Below are 22,406 nucleotides of genomic sequence, written 5' to 3'. Positions count from 1 at the left end.
CTTTCTCAGGAACCTCTTTGCTGTGTTTTACAGTCCTTCCTGGTGTGGGTTTAACAACCTAAAGCTCCCAGCTACAGTGGATCGAGTGCTGCCGGGGAGTGACCGCTACAGAGGACTGACCGCTGTCTGGAAGTGACGGCTCTGCATCCAGAGGGAGACGTGAGCCAGAGCTTTTTCTTTAAGGTTTTTTTTTTAATCATTTACTGTCTGTCAGGTATTGTACTAAGCTCTGGGATAGATGCAAACTGATCAGATTGGGCACAGTCCCTGTCTCTCATGGGGCTGATAGTCTTAATCCCCAATGTATAGATGAGGGAACTGGAGCCCAGAGAAGGGAAGTGACTTGCCTAAGGTCAGCCAGCGGACATGTGGTGGAACTGAGATTAGAAACCAAGTCCTTCCGACTCCCAGGCCCAGGCTCCATCCGCTAGGCCACATTGCTTCTCCACTTTTCCAGGTAAAGGGACCCCCTGCAAGATAGCGGGTGTAGAGGGCAGGCTAGGCCTGGTGCCCAGGTGAGACCTGGGAAGGAAAAGGAGAAAGTGAGGATGGGGATGTTGGCCGGGGAGGCAGGGGCAGTTGGGGAAGGGAGGACCAGGGGGACAGACAGTTACTCTCCCCGACCTTCAAAGCTTTACTGAAGGCACATCTCCTCCAAGAGGCCTTCCCTGACTAAGCCCTTGGGAGGCAGACAATTACTCTCCCCCTGCCACTTTCAAAACCTTATTGAAGGCACATCTCCTCCAAGAGACCTTCCCTGACTAAGCCCTCCTTTCCTTTTCTCCCTCTCCTTCTGTGTTGCCCTGTCTCACTCCCTTCATTCATCCCCCCTCCCAGCCCCACAGTACTTATGTCCAGCTCTGTAATTTATTTCTGTTAGCATCCGTCTCCCCCTCTAGACCGAAAGTTTGTTGTGGGTAAGGAATGTGTCGGTTATAGTGTTCTATTGTACTTTCCCAAGCATCTAATACAGTACTCTGCACATAGTAAGTGCTCCGTAAATACGATTGGCTGACTTGATGCCGGGGAGAGGGCCGGGTCCTTGGCTTGGGCTGATGGCATTCTGCCACTCGGTTCTAAGGAAGGAGACCATCTCCTCTCTGGAACAGCTGGCAGCCGACCAGCACCCCATAAAGATGGGGTCATAACTGTGGTTGTCATGTGGTCAGTTCCGCTGGGCAAATAGTTGCTTCCTTCTCTTTCGCGTGAGGCTACCGCAGGCCCAGGCCTCCGTGTCAAGCTTGGGCTTGTTCAGCTCCCGCCTCCCGAACACACCCCTCACATCTCCCTACCCTCTCCCCACCCTCTCCCCACCTTTTCCCCACCCCGCACCTCACGTGACCCCTTTGAAGTCCGGGCCAAATGTTGGTCCTATCTGCCCATGCCCATTAAAGTCTCTTAATGAGTTTACAGGTGCCATCACGCAAGAAGGAATTCTCTGCCACTCTCGGTGCGGATTTGGGTGAGGGAGGTGGCCTACTCGGGGTTCTAGTTCAGACAGGATCCTTCCGGCTTTGGCTCTGCGGACGGCTTGCGGGGGCTGCAGGTGGGGATCCAAGATGGCTGCAGGCTTGAGGAGGGATAAATCACCCTCAGCCTCCCCTCCTCTCCTAAGGAAGCATGGATAGGGTGGGGGCTGCCTAACCCCTTCCAGGGACTCCCTTGGAGCAGCTGGGTCTAGCCTGCCTGACCATAAATGGTCCGGGGCTGACCGGAAGTGTCTGTCCACCCTGGGGGTCAGTTCCTCCTTGTTCCAGCCCCAGCCAAGCCCCTTCAGGGCAAGATCAGGCCAATAATAAAATTGTAGTATTCAAGTGCTCACTATAGCCCAAGCATTGGGATAGATACAAGGGGATCAGGTAGGACACAATCTCTGTCCCACAAGGGGCTCACAATAGAAGGGGGAGGGAGACAAATTTGTTGCTGAATTGTACTTTCCAAGCACTTAGTACAATGCATTGCACATAGTAAGCACTCAATAAATGCAATTGAATGAATGAAAAGACATCTCATCCCCATTTTACAGATGAGGAAACCGAAGCCCAGAGAAGTAAAATGACTCACTCCAGGTCACCCAGTAGGCCGGTGGTAGAGCTGGCGGTAAACCCCAGGTCTCCTGACTTCCAGGCCTGTACTCTTTTCACTAGGCCACGCAGCTCCTCAGACCTTGGACTCTGCCCTGGGTACATCCCAACCCCTGCTTCAGGAGCGGCAGCATGGCACAGGGGAAACGAGGCCTTGCCAAACAAAGGCTTCTGGGACTGTCACTGACTGGGTTTAGTCCATGAAGCAGCGTGGCCTAATGGATAGAGCACAGGCTGGGAATCAGAGGACCTGGGCTCTAATCCCGGCTCTTCCGACTGCTTTCTGTGAGACCCTGGGCAAGCTACTTAACTTCTCTCTGCCTGTGTTTTCAACTGTAACGTGGAGATTGAATTCTACTCCCTCCTACTTAGATGGTGAGCCGCCTATGGGACAGGGCCTGTGTCCACCCTGATAAACTTGTATCTACCCCAGCTGTTAGAACAGCACATGACACAAAGTAAGTGCCTGACGGATGCCATGAAAGAAAAAGACCGGGGCGCAGAGAAGGTGACGCCTATGGAGCCTTGTGCTGTTGGTTCTGTCCCCCAGCCTGCCTGGCTCCTTACCCCAGAACATCTGCCCGGCTGACGGAGAGCCTAGAGGGCTTCTGCTGGCCAGCCTGTCCCTTGCCTGCTGCCTGCCACTCTGGCACTGCCCCTTTACCCCTGACCATTTCCATGGAATGAAGAGGGTCAGCACGGGGGCCCCAGAGCTCCCGGAGAGAAGCGGCTAATCGAGCAGTTGTGCTGGCCAATGACGAAACCACATGAGGCGCCGCTTGCCACCTCTTGACCCCAATCCACCCCTCCCAGGGGGAAGAGGGGCAGTTTTAAGACAATCTTGGAATATTCCAGTCAAATAGGTTGGACGCCAAGCCCCATTTGGTGTGATTGGAAGTGACCGTAATGGGCACTCCGAAGAGTGAACACCTGGCTGGGAAAAGATGCCGGGCAGAGAAGCGAAGGGCTCAAGGGATTCTCCTATCTGTCCGTGGCCACCCAGGAGCTGCTCAGAGTCCCAGCGCTGGTCTCCAGGGCCACAAGATGGAGGAATCTTGCGTCAGCCTCACCGGACCCTCGCTTCGAGCCAGGCTTGGAAACGGACAGGTCCGAGACCGAAAGCGCTGGGGGAGAGCAAGGTCTGAGGCAGGGGTGCCTGCAGGCGGAGGGGTATGGGAGGGGCAGTGTCAGGGAGGATGGGACTGGGGATCCGAAGACTCACGTTTTAGCCTCAGCTCTACACTGGTCTGCTGTTTGCCCTTGGGCAAATCACTTTGCCTCTCTGGGTCTCAGTTTGCTCATCTGTGAAACGGGAAAAGATGCCTCTCAGATTGTGAGCCCCTTGGGTGTCCGATCTGATGATCTTCTATCTATCCCAGTGCTTTAGTACAGGGTTTGGCACCTAGAGTTTAATAAAGGCTATTATTATTATCATGATGATGATTATGATTATGATTATCTCCAGATAATCCCAGAGGGCAGCTGTGCTTCCCGAGAGCAGTCAGTGGTATTTTAAATCAAGCGTATTTATCGATCAATCAATCAATGGTATTTATTGAGTGCTTACTATGTGCAGAGTACTGTGCTGAGCACTCGGGAGAGTACAGTATAGCAGAATTAGCAGACACGTTCCCTGTCCTTGTCGAGCTTACAGTCTAAAGCTCTCGGGGTTTCTAGGTCTGAGCTGGTTGGAGCCTGACTGAGGGTGTGATCCTGTGGCAGGACCAAAGCCTGAGCCAGACAGATTACCTTGGGGTCATCTCCCTGGGTGACGATAGCCTGGCTCCAAAGGATCGTGGTCATTCTGACCATTGCCCTTGTGGACATCGTATGCCCTCTGGGCTGGCAACTGCCACTGAGGAAGGGAGGGAGGAGCCGTGAGTCACCCACACCCACTGCGGGCATGGAGAGGTGGCCGTGCAGTCTCACCAGACCCATGAGGGTCTGGGTAAGATGGGGTCGGGGTGGGACGGAGGGTGGCAGGACATGGATCTAAGTGGGCGTCACTCTTGAGGCCCTGATGGGTGATGCAGCTAGCCGCTCAGCCCCCAACGGGGCCTTGGGGAAAGGCCTGGGAGTAGGGGCTCCTGGGTTCTAATCCCGGCTCCGTCACTAACCTGCTGTGGGACCTTGGGCGAGTCATTTAACTTCTCTGTACGATGCAATTCCTGCTCTCCTCCCCCTTTAGTCACAGTCATTCATTTTTACTGAGCACGTACTATGTGCAGAGCACTGTACTAAGTGTTTGGGAGAGTACACATCAACAGAGTTGGTAGACATGTCCCCTTCCCACAACAAGCTTACAGTCTAAAGGGGAAGACTGACATTAATGTAAATAAATTACGAATACCTATGTAAGTGCAGTGGGGCTGAGGAAGGGCTGAATCAAGGGAGCAAATCCAAGTGCTAGAGCAGCACAGAAGGGAGTGGGAGAAGAGGAAATGAGGGCTTAGTGAGGGAAGGCCTCTTAGAGGAGGTGTGCCTTCGATAGGGCTTTGAAAGTGGGGAGAGTAAGGGTTCCGGAGTCTGGCATGTTGGGGAGGGGGCTGGTGGCTTTCTTCTTGCTAAGGGCTTGAATCCCACAGCTGCAAAATGTCCTCAGACCGGAACCTAGGAAGGTCCAACAAAGAGCCATAAAACTCAAATGGAGTAAGCTATCGGCAGATAAACCTACAAACCTAGTTCCCTGTTGGTCAACTACGTCTTCCGTTCGGGCAAGTGGCTAGGAGAATTGTCCTTCATTCTCCTCAAGCGCGTGCTCAAATCTCCCTGTCAAAGGTGCCATCCTCCAAGTGTGGGGTGTATGCCTAGACTACAAAGTCCTGTCTGGAGGTTGACCTACCATCCTGAGGGGAGACTGGAGCTATCCAAGGGATCTGACCCAGAGGGAGATTTATCTGAGAAGCCTTTCTGGAGGAGGTGGGCATTTAGTAGCCCCGGAAGGTGGGGAGGAAAGTAGGGTCGAGGTAGCCTGGGGAAGAGTTAAGTTTTGGTTCTGATTTTTATTTTATTTAAGTGCTTTCTAAGCACTGGGGTAGATACAAGTTTATCAGGTTGGATACAGTCCCTGTCCCACATGAGGCTCATAGTCTAAATTGGAAGGAGAAGAATTGAATCCCCTTTTTACAGATGAAGTAACTGAGGCACAGAGAAGTTAACTGGCTTTTTACAAGGTTACACAGCAGATAAATGGTGGATCCCGGATTAGAACCCAGGTCCTTCCGACTCCCTGATCTGTCCTCTTTTCCACTAGGCCATGCTGCTTCTAAGTGCCCCGTCTTGTGTATAACAAGGGCTCTGAAGGTCAGAGAGCAGGAGGTGGGATTAAATTGCATCGAGGGAGACTTAAATTGGAAAAACTTCCTGACGGGGAGAGAGTTAAGTTCTGGACCAAGCTGCCAGAGGTTGAGGCGGTGACGTCCTTCCTCAGGGAATCTTGAAGAACTTCTGAGATCCCCTATCTTTCTGGAATGGCTTCAGAGACAGGGGGAGTGATAAAATGACCTCTGGAGGGTCCTCTCTTCTTTAGGATTGTATTATCCCATCCCCCCAGAACCCCCTTCCCGACCAGCCCACAGCCCCCCTCCAGCCCCAAGGGGTCCCTTACTCATCTTGCAGATGTATTTAACCCCTCTGGTCCCTGAGCCCCCAGGGTTCTGTATCTCAATCAATCACTCGTTCTCACTCTATTCACTCGAGTTCTTCCTGGATAGAGCCCAGATGCTGAGGAAGTTTCGGCAGCACCAGGGGTTAGGCATGCTCACTCAGAGGGTCTTGGCTCTGTCCAGGGATGGTCAGCGGGCTGGACATTACCTTCAGGCCCCCCAGGCACTCTTCTTCCTCCTCATTCTTCTCTTCCTCCTCCTCCTTATCCTCCTCCTTCCTGTCTTTCTCCTCCCCATCTTCCTCATTTTCCTCCTTCTCCTCTTCTTCATCCTCATCTTCCTTCTTTTCCTCCTTGTGCTTCCCTTCCACTTCCTCCTCCTCTTTCTCCTCCTCTTCTTCCTCTTCCTTCTTTCTCCTCCTTGTCCTCCTTTCTCTTCCTCTTTCTCCTTCTCCAGGGGTGCCCTAAAACTAACTGTTCTCCCCAGGTTCCTGTGACTACAGCTCCCAGGGCCAAGCCAGACCCCTGGAGGAAACCATCTCTAGTGAGCTTCCCTGGGTGGGCCTAAGCCTGAGGAGACGGGCTCTTTAGGGCCAAGTGCTGAGGAAGGAGGGCTAGTACAGTGCTCTGCACATAGTAAGTGCTCAATAAATACTATTGAATGAATGAATGAGGGCTAGTGATGCCCCGAGTCCTGCTGGCCCCTGGATCTTCCCCAGTGCTTACCATAGGGTTTGACACTCACTATTATTATTATTTCAGCATTATCTCCCAGCTCTGCCACTTGTCTGCTATGTGACCCTGGGCAAGTCCCTTCAGTTCTCTGTGCCTCAGTTCCCTCATCTGTCAAATGTGAGACCGTGAGCCCCACGTGGGACAGGAACTGTGTCCAAACTGATTAGCTTGAATCTACTCCAGCACTTAGTTCAGTGTCTGGCACAAAGTAAGTGCTTAGCTAACACCATGTAAAAAAAATACAAATCTCTAGCCTCCTCCCCAGAGGGCAGGTGTGTTTCCCGAAATCTCGGGTTTTCTGGATCTGGAGCCCTCTGACCCCCAGCTCTCAGGAAGTTTGCCTTTGGGTGGTAAGTCCTAGGAGCCAGAGCTTGAGTCTTCCACTTTTCTGGCAGTTGCCCTACTGTCTAGCACAGCACCTTGGTAGCAGAAACTGCTCAATAAGCAATAATAACTACCCCCTGTCTCAGACTGTAAGCTCACTGTGGAGATCTTGTCTACCAATTCTGTTCTATGTACTTTCCCAAGCGCTTAGTACAGTGCTCTGCCCCAAATAGGCACTCCACAAATACCACTGATTGATAACTATGCTGTATGCTTACTTCGTGTCAAGCACTAGGCTAAGTGCTGGGGTAGATACAAAAAAATCAGGTTGGAGAGAGCGACTGTCCATTATGAACTTCACTGTCTAAGGGAGAAGGAAACTTTATGGATGAGGAAACTGAGTCAAGGCGAAGTTAAGTCGGTGGATCAAGGTCACGTGGCAGGCAGGTGGCGGAGCAGGGATTAGAACCCAGGTTTCCTGACTTCCAGCCCCTTGATGGTTCCTCTAGGCCCCTGCTGCGTCTCATGAATGTGGCTGATGCTAGAGTCAGGTCTCCTGGACTCTCCAGATGTTTGGCCAGTGGTAATCAATCAATGGCATGTATTGAACACTTACTATGTGCAGAGCACTGTGCTAAGGACTTGGGAGAATACACCACAGTGGAGTTGGTAGACACATTTCCAGCCCGAAAGGAGCTTTCAGTAAGAATTTCATTCTGCCCTCCTTACCGGCCCTGAATTGCAAAGACTGGATCTCCAAAACGAAAAGATCGGTTCTAGCCTCCCTCCGTGGGGCCTCCGGCTGCCTATGATTCAGCTCAAGCCCCTCCCCTTGGAAGAAGGTGCAGCCCAAACCCTTTCTGCGGCCCCTCTGACCCCCCAATCCTGGGGTCTGGGAATGGAAGGGAGTGAAAACCAAACCCCTTCTGCAGCCCCCTTGAAGCCTCAACCTAGGGGGATCTGGGAATGGAGAGAGCCAGATTCTGCTCCAGCCTCGCTGAGTGACCGCAGACAGGTCAGTCTCAAGTGGGGCGACTCACCCCTGCCCGCCTTTTCCCCCAATCCCGTTCCTGCCAGGGAAGAATGAACTCAGCTAGCAGCAGCAGGCTTGACCTCCTTGGAGAGAAGGAAAGAGATTACCTCAGCTTCTTCCTTCAAAGCTTTCTCCCGGATAAAATCTTGCTTATCAGATATTCGCTGGGGCCGCCGACATTCCTGTGAGAGGGAGGAGCAGGGATGAGTCTTCCCATTGCCAAGATGGGAAAATTGAGGATCAGAGAGGTGAAAGGTCTTGTCTAAGTTCATTCAGCCAGTCGACGGTAGAACTTTCCAGACATTCCCTCTTCTAGCCATGGTTCAATCTTATTTTTATCACCTGAAGTCACACCCAGACCCTCCTCCCAACCCCATCCTCAGAGGTACATCACCAGAGACAGAGGAAGCAGAACTGCAACTCAGAGCAGGGCAGACAAATGATCAGTCAATAATCAATGGTATTTATCGAGTGCTTACTGTTTGCAGGACACTGTACTAAGTGCTTGGTAGAATGCAATATCACAGAGTTGGTAGATATTTTCCCTGCCCACAAGGAGCTTGAAGTCTAGAATAAATAATAATTGCGGTATATGTTATATACCTACTTTGTGCCAACCACTGAGGTAGATATAATACAATAGATAAGACACAGTCTGAGTGGGAAGGAGAGGAGGTATTTAATCCCCATATTACAGATGAGGAAACTGAGGCCCAGATAAGTGAAGTGACTTGCCCAAGATCACACAGCAAGCACGTGGCAGAGCCCAGATGAGAAGCCGGGTCTTCTGAATGTCGGGTCGGGTCTCCCCGAACTCTGCTCGCTGCTTCTCTCTGAGGCAGAAGAGAAAGTAAGAGTGGTAAGGCTGTCTGGTATGGGCTGGGTGGAGGGTGAGCTGGGAGTGATGGAAGTCCCAATGCCACGATGGGGATGGAGGAAGATGGCGGAGGGGACAGAGGCAAGGTACCACCTGGAGTGGAGGAAGACTTTCCGGGTGGGGCCAGGAGGAGCTGGGAAAGCCTGGATGGGCTGGGATTTCAACAGGAGGGCCGGATCTGAGAGCCCCCTTTGACCCGGGGCAGCCGCGTGGACGTCGGGCGGTAGCAGAGGAGCGGAAGTCCTGGAGGTCCAGGGTCCATGCTGACTTTCTCACTGACCAGCGGTCAGGCTCGGGGCGGGAGGCACTTTCACCTCGCCCTTTCCACAGCACACACCTCCCCACTGGCCTACGACTGACACATGCCCGCTCTGGACCCGGTGACCTCACCCCGCCTTGCTCCGAGCTCCCAGGCTCAGCCCTGTGACTATATTAAGCGCTTTCCCCAGTGCCCCCCACCCCCAACCCAAACCCAGCCTCTCAGCTTAGTCTGCCTGGCCAGGATCCGGTGTCACTCGTTTAGGAAACGCAAATCTTGGGGGATGGGGGGCAGGGTGACCGAGAATGGAGAAGGCAGCCAAGTGCCCCTCCTCTGGCTCACCCGGTCTCCCCGGGCGGGGGTGTTGGGAGGAGCAGCCGGGAGGGCAGAGCACGGGGAGAAGGTAGGGAGGAGGCAGGGATGATTCTGGGGGGCGATGGAGAAATGCTGAAATGAAGGCCCAGAGAGCCAGCCACTGCTGGTGACATCCCATTGGCAGGGCTCAGCTGAAAGAAAGCAAGCCCAGAGAGGCTGGCTTCTGGGGCAACTCACTCACATTACCCAGCAGCCTTCACTGACTGGCCCTTCTTCATCCCGTGTACACACATACACATGAATTTGCATATATACACACACACACCGGGACAACCGTGAAGGACATTCATGCTTACATTCACACACGTGCACATACATATGCTTGAACACGGACTTGCACAGACCTTGCCCGAGTATGGACCTACACTTGCATGTGCCCACACACGAGCACACAAACAGCACACATTACAACTCACACACACAACCCAACCACCCCTGTTTATAGGTCAGCTTGCCATTTTGTGGTTCACAAATACCCACACTGCCCCCTTATAGAGCTGGAAAAAAAACTATCTGCGCTGAGTTCTGGGGTGGGAATGCAGGGGCAGGTGCTCTTTCTCTAGTTGCCCTGGTAGGCGTTTGCCCCCGCTGAGAGGGAAAGGGTGGCGGGAGGCGGGGCAGCTGGGCAGAGGGACGGCTGAGGGGAGGGGGGCACCGAGACCCGGGGCTCGTCCACAGGTCGGAGATGCCGGGGGGGACAGCCGGGCTCCTCGGAGAGCCGATGTATAAATAGTCTGCTCTCTAATTGGCCGAAGGCAAAATGAGTTAGGCCATTCAGAGCGAGGCTTTCCAGGAACGATACCAAAATTTCCAGGCCCTCTCTCTCCCCTCAGAAGCGCGTCAGTGGCCTAGGGACCGACTGGCAGCTTATTTCTCCTGCCTGACTTCACTCCTTTGGTGCGTGCGATTCCCAGGGTCGTTGGCTGGGACCCCACTGAGGCGGTTTGCTTCTGGCATTCGACATTGGCCCGGGACTCCGCTGAGCCTCCTTGGCTACCGCCCAGAGAGGTCAAGTCACATACCCAAGGTCACCCAGCCCACCAGTGGTGGCCGAAATTAGAACGTCCCGGCCGTGACATAACCATCTGTCGTCCGGGCCCTCCGGGGGCTCCCCCCGCCCTCTCTCCTTCCCTCCCTCCCTCTCAGGCCCCTTGATGACAGGATGCCCGGTCTTTCCCATTCGCCATGGTTTTTTGGTAGAAGCGCAAATGTTTCCAGCTCAGGGGCTTCTTCCGGTCAAAGGGCACCCCCAAGCCCTAGGCCTCGGGAGCCACAGCCACCAGGAGAAGTGAGTGACGGAAGCAGTGCGCCAATAAAGCGTTGGCTTGAGACCTCTGCTTCCCTCCCTCCCCGCAGTCCCAGACCTAATCTGATTCTGCCTACATCTCTCTGACTCCTGATGAGGTGGGCTGGTCCCGGGACCCCCGGCGGGAAGGAGAAAGGCTGCTAAATGGGCAGCACCGCCCGTGCGGACCCAAACCCATCGAGCTGGGCTGAAGCAGCGTGGCTTAGATCACTTCTCTTCTCTGGGCCTCAGTTCCCTCAACTGTTAAATGGGGCCCAAGACTGAGGGTCATAGATTGTGTCCACTCTGATGATCTTATATCTACCTTAGTGATTAGTATATAGTGCCTGGCACATAGTGAGAGCTTAAAGAATACCACGATGTAAATATGTGTGTATATGCGTGCACACATACTATACTATATATAGTTGCAATAGGAAAGATTTAGGTTAGATTTATAAAAAAAAGTCCTGATAGTGGATGGTCTGAGGCATAGGATTGAGTGACCCAAAGTGGCTGTGGGGTTTAGACCCAAGAGGGATCCCCATCAGCCGAGGAAGGGGCGTGGGCAAGCTGACTTCTAAAGTTTCCTCCCACCTCGAAGAGCGTGGGAATGTTTGTGGCCAGCCCCTGAGCTCCGAAACCCCTGGAGAAGAAAGGAAATGATCCCAGCGGGTCTTCCCGACTCATTATTCCAAGCTGGATCTGGAAGGGATGAGGCCCCTTTGGCCCCACCCCCCGCCTCAACCCCTCTCCCTGCTCCTCCTGCCCCTCCCCGAGAGACCCTAGGAAGACATTTTCCATGAGTCAGCGGGAAACCTCGAACCCGGATCCCTTGACCCCATGTTCTGTCTAAGAAAGTGACCATAGATAAAGAGGAAAAAATCCCTGCATTATCTGGACAGTGAAATGGATCTTGGGGCCTTAGGAGCCTTTCTAAGTTTGAGTTCGGACTGTCTCCAAGGGGCCTCTCAGTCGGGAGCCTAATGGATGGGCAGGAAGATTTCCCAAAATACCTAGGGCAGCATTTTGCTTGGGAGATGGCAGGGAAGTGGTTGGGAAGCCATTTGCTTGGTTTTATATTGGACAGTCTTGGTCTGGTCTAATTCCTATTCAGGTGTGTGTGTGTGTTTGGTGGATGGTAGGGGAACATCAAAGGACGGGTTCTGTTCCCCTCCATGTGCTTAATTCAGTGCCCTGTATACAGGAAGCACTCGATAGATATCATTAATTGATTGCCACTGGGATGGAGGCTTTTGTACTGTAGTACTGTAAACTCATTTTGGGCAGGGAATGTGACTGTACTCTCCCAAGCGCTCTGCACACCGTAAGTGCTCAATAAATACCACTGACTGACTGATTTTTCAAATATATAAAGTCAAGGGAGGGATCCGAAACTCCGAGGGCAGGCTCTGCCCTAGGGGCCTGTGGGCAGAGGGTGGATCCTGATGTGCCTGGGGGGCTGGGACCAGCCCAGCTTTGAGGATTTGGCCAAAGCCCCTCTTTTTCCTCTCCCTGCCTCTCCAGACAATCTCCCCCTTTCCCTCTTCTCCCTTTCCCTGTTTCAACAGCACCCTTGCCAGGACTTTCTCGAGAGCTTCTGTGGCCTTCCTCTGACCCCAGTCTCATCCTGGCCATGTGCAGGGGAAGCTGGCCTCTCTCTTTCTTTCTCCCCCCAACCCATTCCTGAGTTTCGGCCTGTTTCCCCCAGCTGCTCTGTTCCTGCGTGACTGATTCCCCTGCACAGGAATCAGGAGGAAGGAGCAGGGACAATTTGGGGTTTCGTCTACCAGCAGTAGGCTCCAGCCTCTCTCCTTTCCTGTCCCCTCTCCTCTCTTCCTCTCCAGCTTTTCCTCCTTTCCTTTCTCTCTCCTCCTTTCCCCTCTCCTCCTCCTCCCTCCCTCTCCCCTGCTCTATTTTCCCCCTTCTTTCCCTGCCTTCCCTCTCCCCAATCCTCTTTCCTTCCCACTCCCTTTCTTCCCTCCCTCCGTCTCTCCTCTCATTCCACTCCCCCCTCTCTCCCTTCGCCCCCTCCCTCCCCTGCCCTTTCTTTCCTTGCCTTCCCATTTCCCATTCCTCTTTCTCCTCTCCCTTGCTTCCCCTTCTCTCTCCTCCCTACCCCTCCCCGTCCTTTCTCCCCCTTTCTTTCCTTGCCTTCCCTTTCCCCATTCCTCTTTCCTCCCCTTCTCCCTCCCTTCTCTCTCCCCTCTCTTCTCTTCCCTTCTCTCTTCCCTCCTGTCTCTTCCTCCCGGCAACCCCCACCCCCCCCAGGCATTCCTCTTCTCACCATTCCCTGTCACCCTAGTTTCCCATGGATGGCCAAGTTGAAGGGCCAGAGAAAAGGAGCAACATCCTTGATCTTGGTGAGGTGGAAAACGTCCTGGGGCAGAAGAGCTTGATTTTCTCCCCCTCTTCAAAGCCTTATTGAAGGCACATCTCCTCCAAGAGGGCTTCCCTGACTAAGCTCTCCTTTCCTCTTCTCCCTCTCCCTTCTGCGTCGCCCTGACACGTTCCCTTCATTTATCCCCCACCTCCAGCCCCACAGCACTTATATCCATATCTATAATTTATTTTTATTAATGTCTGTCTCCCCCTCTAGACCCTAAGCTAGTTGTGGGTAGGGAATGTGTCAGTTGTATGGTTCTATTGGACTTTCCCAAGCACTTAGTTCAGAGAGGGAACTTAAGAGGAACCAGGAGCCGGGTGGCCTAATGGATAGAGCCTGGGACTCAGAGGACCTGGGTTCTAATCCTGATTCTGTCAGTTGCCTGCTATGTGACCTTGGGCAAATCGCTTTACTTCCCTGTGCCTCAGTTACCTCATCTGTAAATTGGGGATTCGATGCCTGTTCTCCCTCCTCTTAGACCGCGAGCCTCAAGTGGGACAGGGATTGTGTCTGATCTGATTAACTTGCATCTAACCCAGCGCTTAGAACAGTGCTTGACACATAGTAAGTGCTAAACAGGTTACCGTAATTAAAATTCCGGTCATATCTTGTCTATGCCGTCGAGTTATTTCCGACCCAGAGCGACACCGCGGACACTAATCATAATAATAATCACTCTAGACCGTAAGGTCTTTGTGAGCTGGTAATGTGTCTTTTTATTGTTGTATTGTACTCTCCCAACCGCTTAGTATGGTGCTCTGCACACTGTAAGTGCTCAAGAAATACGACTGAATGATTGAATAAAAAACTAGGTCCACTCAGCCCCAAGAAGAGAAAGCGGAGGGAGGGAACGGAGCTCTAGTCTGACAGTCTCTGAATGGAAGGTCAGCTCACAATTCTTACATCATCCTCTCTGAGGATTTTGTTCCTTTTTTTATGGTATTTGTTAAGCACTTACTATGTGCCAGGCACTAGACATTATACAAGCTAATCATGTTGGACACAGTCTCTGTCCCACATGGACCTCACTACCTTAATCTCCATTTTACAGATGAGGTAACTGAGGCTCAGAGAAGTGAAGTGACTCACCCAAGGTCTCATGTAGCAGAAAGTGGCGGGGCTGAGATTAGGACCCAGGTCTTCCTGACTCCCAGCCCCGTGCTCCAGCCATTAGGCCACGCTGCTTCTCTCCAGCACCTCATTGAGCTGGGGGTCCACTCTGACCCCACCCTCCTTTTGGGTACCTTATGGGGCACCAGGAAGGTTAGATTTTAACCCCTCTCCTCCAGAGAGGAGCAGGGACCGCCATCTGTTGCCTCATGACTTTCAGTGTTGGCTAAGCCGGGGGAGTCTATAACAGACCTACTCATTTTAGACACGCATGGGTTTATAGATGCGGTAGATCTCCGTGGCTGTGTGCTTCCGTAGCTGTGCGTTCAGGCCTGGTGGGGGTGGGGTGGGGGAGGGTCCCGGAAGGGAGAGGGCTTTTGGAAGCCCTCTCTTTAAATATTTGACTGTATCCCTCCGGATTTTTGCATCTCCCATATGTTCCCGGGATTCCGGTCGGAAACACGTGTGCATTTCCAGGCGAGGGAGAGAAGGGTGTGTCGGCAGTCCGGGGAGCCAAACCGCCAAGGGTAAACAAGGGACCAGAGGATTCTGGGATTATAAACTCCCCGAACCTATAAGACTAAACTCCTGTGACATATTTATGTTTTCTCATACACAAATCACATCGGCTCCCATCACCGGGGTGAATGGACTTCCAACCCGGGGAAGCAGGGGCAGCTGGCTTTGTTAAACACAGAGAGAGGGCATCGCTGCGAGGGGCCGAGGAAGAACAGCACCTGGACGTCGAGGAGCAGAGTAGCCTAATGGCTAGAGCCCGGGCCTAGGAGTCAGGAGGACCTCGGCTCCTATCCCGGCTCCGCCAGTGGGCAAGCACTTACTATGTGCCAAGATGTGTGATCTTGGGCAAGTCACTTCACTCTCCGGGCCTCAGTTCCCTCATCTGTAAAATGGGGATTAAGACTGTGAGCCCCACTTGGGACAGGGATTGTGACCAACTTGATTAGCTTGTATCTACCCCAGAACTTAGTACGGTTCCTGGAAAATAGTAAGTGCTCATATTTGGAGAAGCGGTGATCCCTAATGGATAGAGCATGGGCCTGGAAGTCAGGAGGAGCTGGGTTCTGATCCTGGCTCGGCCGCTTTTATGCTTTATCTGCCAACATATTGTTATACCGTACTCTCCCAAGTGCTCAGTACAGTGCTCTGCAAACAGTCAGCACTCAATAAATACGATTGTCTGACTTGACTGACCTTGGGCAAGTCACTCCGCTTCTTCTTGTCCTCAGTTCCCTCATCTGCAGAATGCAGATTAAAGCCATGAGTCCCATGTGAGAAATGGACAGTTTCCAACCTGGTTGATTAGGTTGTATCTACCCCAGGGCTTAGTACAGTGTTTAATAAGTACCATTAAAAAAAAGAACAGAACTCAGCAGAGCCAACAACCAGTTGTCCATTGTAGGATGGTTGGAGCCAGCTTGTCCCCTGCCAGCTCCCCTCTGCTTTCCGATTCCCTCACTTAGCACCCCGGGAGCTGCAGTTTCCCCAGAATGGCTATTTGTAGCCCACAGGGGCTGCTGTTGGTGCCAACTTGGCTTGGTGGGAAGAGCCTTGGGTCAGAAAGTAGAAGTGTGTCTGTTTGTTGTTGTATCGTACACTCCCAAGCACTTAGTACGGTGCTTTGCACACAGTAAGCTCAATAAATAACGATTGAATGAAGGAATGAATTGAATGAGGCCTGCGTGGTGATCTGGACTCTGGCCTTTTCCCCGGTGGAAGACCTTGGAAAGTTCTGGGCCTCGGTTTTCTCATCTGCGAAACGGGGAGAGGTGGGCAAGGAGCGGGAGTGAGCTGGGCAAAACGAAAGCGTGAGCGTCATTCAGGATACGCCTCTCCTAAGAGTCAGCGGGCCATTGGTCGCCCACCGGGCCAAGAGAATTGCCCATTGGTTTGGAACGTAAACAACCACGGATACAACTGAATCCAGGTCCCCTTGGGGCAAATGGGAACACAGTTTCTCTTAAAAAAGCAAGATAATCCAGTCATGAAAACGAGCGCTAGCCCACCGGCCCTCCATCCAAACATACTGGGTTAAAAGCAACCTCATCAGGAGCCTCATCCTGCCAACTTTCCGCCCTTGCCAGGCCTGAAAAGTGGAGTTACCAGGATGCCAGGGCATGGGGACAGAGGGTCACAGCATAGTAGTAGATCTTTGCAGGCTGGGATGGAAGAAAAACAGCCATCGCCCTATTCCCACAGTTCTCTCTGTTCCCTTTCTGGCCGGGCCCCATGATTTCCGGATCCTCCCCATCCCTTCCCCGGCCCCACATCCCTCACGGGAGGTGCTGTCCCCGTCTGAGAACACCGGTGGTCTGGAGAAGTCACGCAGGGGTCTAATGCAAGCCAGGCAGCGGGCTCAGAGAAAAGCAACGTCTCCTGTCCCCCAGGTTTTATTGGCTTTCCTTCGGCTGTCTGAGGGAGTCTGGCTCCGTGGGGCCGCTGGATGCTCTGATTGCAAGGAGGGAGAGAGCCGGGAGGCAGGAGGAGGGGCAGGAGAGGGCGGCGCTGGGTGGTAGTGGCCCGTACAAATCCTCCTTCCAGTGGGAGACCGCAAACCGTTCGGGGAATTGGCACAGGACGTGGGATGGAGAGCTTTTTAACTGGCCCTCGGGGTAGTATTTACTACTTCCACTCTTTGCTTGGTCCAACCGTCCTAGCCTCCAAACAGACTGATGCCGAAAACCCTTAGGATGGACAGCTGTCTCTTCTTTTCTCCCGCCCCCTATTTCCCAATCTAGGATGGAGACTCCATGCCCCTCTCAGGAGTCGGTTGATCTCCCTGGCCACTGGAGTTTCCAGCCTCTTCCAGTATTCTTACTCACTGAGAACACAGAGGGCAACTGAGCCCAGCATGGGCGATCTTAAGGGCAGTCTTCCCTCAGCCTCCTTGGGCTCTCCGAGTCCCAGTGAGGAGTCTGCTCATCCTTCACTGAGACCAGGAGGGAGATTTTAGGGTTTTTTTAAATGCTTTTGTTAAGTGCTTACTATATGCCAGACACTGTACTAGATACAAGTTTGGGCACAGTCCATGTCCCACGTGGGGCTCGCTGTCTTAATCCCCATATTATAAATGAGAAAACTGAGGCATAGAGAAGTGACTTTGCCCAGGGTGACAGAGCAGACTAGGGGCGGAGCCGGCATTAGAATCCAGGTCCTTCTGTCTCCCAGGCCGGCGCTCTATCAGCTAGGTCACGCCGCTTCTCACATTTCCCCTGACTTATCCGTCTTTGGGCTGGGCCAAGCTCCAGATGCCCCCTATAAACTATAAGCTCCTTGTGGGCAGGGATTGTTTCTGTTATATTGTTGCGTGGTACTTTCCCAATCGCTTAGTATAGTGCCCTGAACACAGTAAGCGCTCAATAAATACGATTGAATGACTGAGGCTGGGGAATGGATGTGTTGACCTCTCCTTCAGTCATGTCCAGTTAGCCAGGAGACTGTGGGGTTGTACTTACTATGTGCAGAACACCGTACTAAGTTTTTGGGAGAGGACAATAGAACAATGTGACAGACACATTCCTTGCCCACAACAATCTAGAGGGGGAGACAGACAATATAAATAAATAAATGACAGATATGGACATAAGTGCCGTGGGCTGGGGTGGGGGATGAATGAAGGGAGCAAGTCGGGAGAGGGAGAAGAGGAAAGGCGGGCTTAAGCAGGGAAGGCCTCTTGGAGGAGATATCACAGGCTCACTAGCCGGGCCTATGTGTGGGAGAGAGCCAGGCCACTATTTCCGTGGGACTGGCTCTCTGGGTTTTCACTGTGCGTGCCTCCTATTCAAGGGCCGTTTCAAGCTGTTGGGGGCAGAAACAGGGAAATGGCACCCTTTCCTTGCCCATTTTCCTGTCTCTCTCCAGCAGACAATGCTTTTCTTGTCTCCGTTTTTATGGGCCGGGCCGGTTCCCAGCTCTGGTTTCAATCCTTTCTGGTTTGGACACAAGCAGCAGATGATTCCAGTTTGGCTCAGAAAATCCAGCCTCTTTATGCGGAGGTGGAGGGGGGGCCTTTCTCAGAACTGGAGAGAGCCCAGGCGCTTGGCCTGGTTGGAGCAGCTGGGGTCCAGAGGCAGGGGGATAGACCAGATGACCTCTAAAGAATTCAACCCCGAGGGTACTTTGGTTTCACCGGGCCCTTGATCCTTTTCCGCTCATCCTGTGGTGGAAGAGCACAAATAACGGCTCCTTCGAGAGGCTTTCCAAGGGAGAGCAGGCCAGGGGAAAGAGCCGAATGGTCCGGTTCAGTGGCCCGTTTGATCCAGGGTGAGTACCCTGGGCTTTCGCCGGGAGTGGCCTAGTAGATACAGCACGGGCTTCGGAGTCAGAGGACCTGGGTTCTAATCTCAGCTCCACTACTCGCCTGCGGAGCAAGTCACCGTTGCGCCGCTTCTCAGTTTCCTCATCTGTAAAATGGGGATTCAATACCTGTTCTTCCTCTCCCGCTGACAGTGAGCCCTGTGTCTGACTGTACCTGACCCGATTATCTTATATCTGCCACAGTGCTTGGCACACTGTAAGCACTTAAAAATGGCTTATTATTATTGGTGTAGCTGGTAGAAAAGGCTGCACTTTCTGTTCTTTTCCAGTTGGCTTCCTCTCAATCGATCAATCGTATTTATTTTGCAGATGAAGTAACTGAGGCCCAGTGAAGTGACTTGACTAAGGTTACACGGCAGGCAAGTGGCAGAGCTGGGATTAGAACCCAGGTTCCTCTGACTCCTAGGACTGTGCTGTATTCACTAGGCCATGTTGCTCTTCTATGTTCATAAATGCTGGGGGGCTGAGGAAGAGGTGAATAAAGGGAGCAGATCCAAGTGTGTCTAAATGACATCTCCCTGTGATGTCACACCGGACCCCACCAATCCCCAGAAGCCCTTCCCTGGAAGCTCCTCCCAATTTCCTATTCTCTGGGGAATTTTCCGAGCCTAGGAAAAGGCTGGCCAATTGTAGTTGGAGCCCCCAGTGATGTTTTCTTTCCATATTGTTTCTTCTTCCTTCCTCTCTGGGGCCCGGTCGGCCGTTCATTCATTCATTCCATAGTATTTATTGAGCACTTACTGTGTGCAGAGCACTTGGGAGAGTACAATATAACACCACCCTGGACTGGCAGAGAACTGGGGGCCAACTGGGGGGCTTTACCACAGTACTCTGCATACACTAAGCGCTCAACAAATACCACTGATGTTGAGAAGCTGTGGCACTCTTCTTCTGGATCATGTCTGAGGCCTTCAGCTGTCGTGGTAGAGATACACTGGCTCTCTCAGCTTATAGCCCCTCTGCAAACCTTCTAGCTCATGGGAAGATAAGGGGGGGACAACTCTCAGAATGCCCAAAGCAGCAGAGGAGCCCCATTGTGAAGAGCTGGGAGTAAGGGGACCAGACAGTCCCCTGTGCGAGGCAGAGGGGGTGAGGCCAGAATGAAAGGAAGGGAAGGGAGTCGGGGGGAAGCGGTTAGTACAGTGCTCTGCATTAAGCAAATGCCATTCATTGACTGACAGAGAGAGAGAGAGAGAGAGAGGAAGAAAAAGGGAGATAGACATAGAGGGAGAGGAAGTAGGAGAGAGAAAAAGGGGAGAAAGAGTTGGGAGCTAGGGAAGAGAGATAAATGCTTAGTACAATGCTCTGCACACAGTAAACTCCTAATAAATATGATTGGTTAATTGATAGGGGAGAAATCAAAGATACAAAAGACAGATATATACCAGCTACTTATCTGGTAATTTGGCTTCCAAGTGGACTCAACTGTCTTGGACTCAATTTTCCAGATGATCAGGGAAAAGTGCGATTTGACCTGAAATATCTGAAAGACTGAGGCCGAGGTGCCTACTTTGCCTTTGGTCATCATGTTAAGTTTCTTTTCCAATCAGTCAGTGGTATTTATTGAGTCTTTATATCATGTTAAAATCAGTGGTATTTATTGAGTCTCTGCTTATTGGCAGAGAGTTCAATAGAGTTGGTAGACATGATCCCTGCTCTCAAAGAGCTTACAAATTAGAAGGGGAGACAGACAGTAAACTTTATCAATCAGTCGATCAATCAACCATTCCCTTTTTTATGGTATTTTTAAGCGCTTACCATGTGCCAGGCATTCTACTAAGCTCTGGGGTAGGTACAAGTTAATCAGGTCGGACACAGGTCGGACACAGTCCTTGTCCCACATGCGGCTCACAGTCTCAATCCTCATTTTACAGAGGAGGGAACTGAGGCCAGAGAAGTGAAGTGACTTGCCAAAGGACATACGGCACACAAGTGGTGGAGCCAGGATTAGAACCCAGGGCCTTTTGACTCCCAGGGCTGTGTTCTATCCGCTAGGCCACACTGCTTCCCATTTTTCTCCTGCCTCTTGCTCCCAGACTGCCCTGGGGCAGAAGGCAAGACCCAAGCAGAAGCCAAGGGGTTCAGATCCCTGGCTGAGCCTCACCTGATTATTTTCCACCTCTCCAACCGCTTAGTACAGTACTTGGCTCATGACAAGCCGTGAACAAATACCGCATTCATTTGTATTCTCCTTTCTCTGTCATCCCCCGTGGTCCCATGACCGGGCTCTGCCCAGAGCTGACCAAAGTAGAAGTCGCTGTTGCTTCTCTGAAGAGTCCGAGAACACCTGCCAGGTGTTGACCGTGGCCAGAGGGATGGTTTACCTTGTGAGCTGAGCTATTTTGGGGCCGGTGTCCTTAGCCCATTAGCACCAGGAGCAGCGGGGATTAAAATAACCTCACATGAATGTCACTCCTGAGGGATACAGCACTGCTGACCCATGAATCATCACGGCTTGGCTTTTTCTGTCCGGTGACCTGGGTGGAATCAGTGAGGTGCCGCTGGATGAGGGCAGGGGAGGAGGAGGAGGGGTGAGGGAGGACTGGTCATGCCATGTGCGCCTGACCGCCTCCTCCTCCTCCTCTGTACCCACACCTCCCCCTGTCCCCTGCCCCCCTGGAGCGGGTGACTGGGTCTCCTGGCTGTGGGACTCCTGGCTCAGACCGACAGTTCTTGGCCCACCTCAGTTCTCCGTTCCCCGGGCCATCCGGGGATTAACAGTGGCTTGTTCACAGTTACCCACTGTGCTCTTGGGTAGCAGCGCCCCAGTCAGAAGCCAGACCTCCAGTCTCCCAGACCAGGGCACTTCCCCCTCAAATTCTACCACCTCTCTGTGGGTTGCCCCCTGAGGGGAACACTCGGGGCCCCCACAGATGTGTTCCGGCCCAGACCCCGGTGGGTGTTTGGACTAAATCTGGAGGAGAATCCGGGCCGGGGGGTGGGAGGGTCCCCGGGAGATTGAGCCGATCGCGGCCCCTCTTCTCCCCACATCCCGCCTCCCCTGAGCCCACTGATGGGCCTGCTCTGAGGTGAATTTCTCCTCAGGACCTAGCTTGTCCGATTGAATGAGCAACATGTTGGCTCCCCTCAGAAATACCATCTTGGAAGGAACTTCTAGAGGTCATGGGGTCCACACCCCTGCCCTCAGGCGAAATTGCATCAATTCCCCTCCTCGAGCAGGAAAGACCCATGCCTCCTCCCTCCGACCTTCCGCCTGAACATCGCACGTTCCCCCAAATCCGACCCTGACTCTCCTCGCCTCAGCCGAAGCCCGCGGCCCCCACCTCAGAGCTCCGAGGCGGGTCCGGCTGATTCCTCCCTCCGGAGGAAAGGGCAAAGTGAAGGAGCCAGGAGCTATCAGCCCATCGCATCGGCGGCCCCTCCCGGCTCCCTTCCTGCTCCCCTCCCTCGGGACGCTGCCCCCCAAGTCATGAGAACGGTATGTCAGAGCACAGACGTGCCCTCTCGTGTCTCTCGGGGTTGGGGGGGAGAGGGTGGGAGGAGTGCTCGGTGGTGGATTTTAGCCCTTCTTGGGCCCCTGGTCCGACCGACATCAAAGCCGCCGGGTGCAAACCGGTTCCCAGGGGTGGTGGCGGCCGGTGTGTGTGGGGGTGTTCCAGAGTTCAGTGGGGCCCGGAGAAAAGGGGGCACCAGGCAGGGCCTCGGGCAGAGCTGGGGCCGGGGGAGGAGAGGGCACCAGGCACAGCGGTTCCAACAGAGAAGGACCCATCCGGGTCCCCACTGAGAGGCAGTTGGGAACCCTGGGGGCAGGGCACCTGGGTTGGTTGGGTCCGATTTCACCCGACTGGGTAGAGGACGGGTGGCTCTGCTCCTCGAGGCCTGAGGAGCATCTGACGGGGACATGGGAGGTGGCCGGGGGTTGTGGGGGAGACGGGATGGAAGGGTGTCGGGTGTCAGGCCTGGGCGAAAGGTGCCCTTTGGCTCGAAGGGCAGTGCTGTGTGGTGGGCAAGCGAGAGGGACCTGTTGCAGGCACTTTT

The 22,406-nt window shown here is 53.2% G+C and overlaps 1 long non-coding RNA gene across 2 annotated transcripts in view; it reads left to right on the top strand.

The window, feature by feature from the left end:
- LOC120639017 overlaps window positions 1–22,406 on the top strand; it is a 64,240-nt gene that overhangs the window by 14,448 nt on the left and 27,386 nt on the right. Inside the window, exon 2 of one of the 2 annotated variants that reach the window (XR_005661122.1) lies at window positions 34–159. This is a non-coding gene — a long non-coding RNA (uncharacterized LOC120639017). Of the gene's footprint in view, window positions 1–33; window positions 184–22,406 lie in introns of both variants that reach the window. The other variant, XR_005661121.1, reaches the window with a different exon arrangement.

The sequence above is a fragment of the Ornithorhynchus anatinus genome, chromosome 19, assembly GCF_004115215.2.
Source record: "Ornithorhynchus anatinus isolate Pmale09 chromosome 19, mOrnAna1.pri.v4, whole genome shotgun sequence".
Taxonomy (NCBI): Eukaryota; Metazoa; Chordata; class Mammalia; order Monotremata; family Ornithorhynchidae; genus Ornithorhynchus; species Ornithorhynchus anatinus.
The sequence above is the reverse complement of the archived record's forward strand: the minus strand, read 5'-3'. Positions and strand labels throughout refer to the sequence as shown.